This window comes from Limulus polyphemus, unplaced genomic scaffold (genome assembly GCF_000517525.1).
Source record: "Limulus polyphemus unplaced genomic scaffold, Limulus_polyphemus-2.1.2 Scaffold461, whole genome shotgun sequence".
In the NCBI taxonomy this organism is placed as follows: Eukaryota; Metazoa; Arthropoda; class Merostomata; order Xiphosura; family Limulidae; genus Limulus; species Limulus polyphemus.
Window position 1 is genome coordinate 262,218 of NW_013666071.1, and position 3,327 is coordinate 265,544.

Consider the following 3,327-nt stretch of genomic DNA (forward strand, 5'->3'; position numbering starts at 1 on the left):
ATTTAGATTAGAATTCAAGGTGAGGTTGAAAGAACAATGATATGTCTGAGAGTAACTTTAAACCACAAAAAAGTTTTTAAAATGTTATTCTAACAACTTTGTCCTTGATATACATTTTAAATAAAATTCAGTATATAGTTTATTAATAGTTGCATTGAACGTGTTTTTGAAGCTGTTAACTTTCTTGCAATATGCGTGTTTTTCTTACAGCAAAGCCACATCGGGCTATTTGCTGTGTTCACCGAGGGGAATCGAATCCCTGATTTTAGCGTTGTAAATGCGTAGACTTACCGCTGTCCCAGCGGAGGACCTTTGTTGCATAAAAACAATTTTATAATTTATTTATATCATGGTTGTCGTTTTTTTTTTATCTGAGCTTTACTGATAGGCTCTAAAAGAATGATTGGTAAACTTACTGGAAAAAAGACTGTTTAAAATCTACATTATTTTAAAATTACTACAAGGTAATTGGAATGCTAAAAATAAGATATTAACACCACTCTAGATCTGGATGAAGATTAGTTACAACTTTACCTTGGGTTAATGTAAAAGTTAGAAATACTAAATACTAAAACAGGCTAATGTAAAAGCTATAAATACTAAATACTAAAACAGGCTAATGTAAAAGTTAGAAATACTAAATACTAAAACAGGCTAATATAAAAGCTAGAAATACTAAATACTAAACAGGCTAATGTAAAAGTTAGAAATACTAAATACTAAAACAGGCTAATGTAAAAGTTAGAAATACTAAAATAAACATATTTTTTGTAAAAGTTCTAGCAATTTTTTTATTTCATAAAATTATAAAATCGATTTATTGGCCATTAATCAATAAAACGTTACTGGTACAAAAATACTAACTCTTCTAAATGTTGATAACACCAGAGAAATCATAATTTATTTTATTATAGAATTAAACTTAATACCGTTTGAAGGATATATATTTTATAATAATTAAAAAACATTTCAATTAAGATACCTTAAGTATTAACGAAACATATTTATGAGAGTACTTTTAAATGTTTAACGCATAACTACTACATATGGATTAAAATAAAATACTAAGTGAAATACATGAAATTTACGATTGTTTTAGCACTCCTGCAACCAAAGCCAGAAAGAGTGTAACGTTAACTAACCAGACTGGCCATCACCTCAAGAGAGGGTGCTGATATAAATCAATGGTTAGACTGGATTTTCGTAGATTCAAACTAAATATTTACTTAACTTCAAAAATCATTTTATTATTTCTATGCCGTGTTTAAATTTCCTGTGAAAGACGTGAACTTGTTAGGATGAAAGTTGAAGAACTGAATCAAATCTTATTACAATTTTTATCTATTAGATCGTATTCAAATATCTAGGTATATTAGTTTCAGTAAAACTCATGGTCTAGTCAATTTCTATTATATGGATTCAATTCGAGCACTCACTGAAGCAAATGATGAAAAACAGGAAGAACTGGTTACACATAAAAACAAAAATAAGAGAGATACACTCACTGAATAAGCAAGAAAATTATATATTTTCAATAAATTATTGTTCTAATTTTGATCAGTATGTAAATAATTCTATTGCCAGTAGATGACGCAAACAACACAGCATCTAGAAAAATGCGTTTGTTGTTTCTAGCGCAAAGCGACGCAATGAGCTATTTGTACTCTGTTCACATTTCACGGTGAAGCAAACCCCTGATTTTAGTGTTGGAAGTCCGTAAATTACTGTTGACTCACCCGAAGGACAGAAATAAAAGTAATTGCATGCATTGTTTATTTAGTAGCGTAAATCTTTCTACGTAATCAAATATTTAGAAATGAACGCCAGAACTAATTATTATTTAATATAATATTTTACTAAAAAAACCTTCGCTTAAACCTTGAATATGTATGTCAAACTTTGAAATAACATATTTAAATATTCTTACTCTAAATGGTCCAGAAAGAGGCGCTCCTAATTTGAATAAACAATAAGTATTTCTACCTTTTGAAAGGTCCATCAGAGTTTTTAAAGGGTTTTCCACAGATACGATTTGTTAAGAAAACTAGTGTTTATATACCAGGTATCTTCTTTATTTGCTGCCCCCACCCAGTGGCACAGCGGTAAGTCCGAAGACTTATTATAACGCTAAGAACTGGGTTTCTATACCTGTGGTAGGCACAGAACAGATAGCCTATTGTGTAGCTTTGTTCTTAACTAATAAAAACTAGAAGTGTGTTTTTATTTATTATTATTACTATTAATTGATTAAAATGTTGCGCTTGCACATAACTATATTAGGTAAACAAATGAAGTCACTTAAAATTCGACCAATAGGAGTTGGAGTTCGTTGAACGTAAATCTATGAATAGGGTTACCCTTCATAAAGATTCTTAGGTTTTATCTGTACAATTATGTATTATGTAACTGATAAAATAGTTGCCGTATAAGGTTTATAGATTTCTCACCAGGCGTTGCGGAAACTCATAAATGTTTTTTTTTTTTTTAAATAGCAAATGAATTCTACTCAGCATGGAACGAGAATAGGCCTAAAACAACAACTTACTATACAAAGACAGATTTTTCAAACATCCACAAAGTATTGTTCAGGGCATTAAACTTGGTTAATCAACTTCTAAAAAAGTAAGAAGTAAAATGTACGAAAACATCTGTGGACTGATACATCGAAGTATGTATGGTTTTGTTTCCGCTATCTCTTTAGAATCGATTAAGACATACCAAAACTAAATGAAAACTACTTATACTGGCAAAAGAAATATTCGGTCTGTTGTTATTAACTCTTTTTATTATTATTAGTCAGGCAACAACAACATGTGGTGGAAAACTTGTTTACGGTAATGTTAATTTATTTCTTGCTATAAAGCGTTTTCGGTACATTTCACATTAAAGTGTCTCGTTTTTCTAAAGAAATTAGGTTTTTATTCTGTTATTATCCCAGTAAATGTCCTTTCGTTTGTTTGTTTGTTATGAATTTCGCGCAAAGCTACACGAGGGCTATCTGCGCTAGCCGTCCCTAATTTAACAGTGTAAGACTAGAGGGAAGGCAGCTAGTCATCACCACCCACCGCCAACTCTTAGGGCTACTCTTTTTACCAACGAATAGTGTGATTAACCGTCATATTATAACGCCCCATGTCTGAAAGGGTCCGCATATTTGGTGTGACGGGGATTCGAACCCGCGACAGATTGCGAGTCGAGCGCCCTAACCACCTGGCCATGCCGGGCCTATGTCCTTTCGTACTGAGTTTGTGATTGGTCGTTACCAAGGTCAAAGGTATTCGCTTTTCTTACATTACTCCAAGTGGATTGCATTTGGGAGGTGAAATC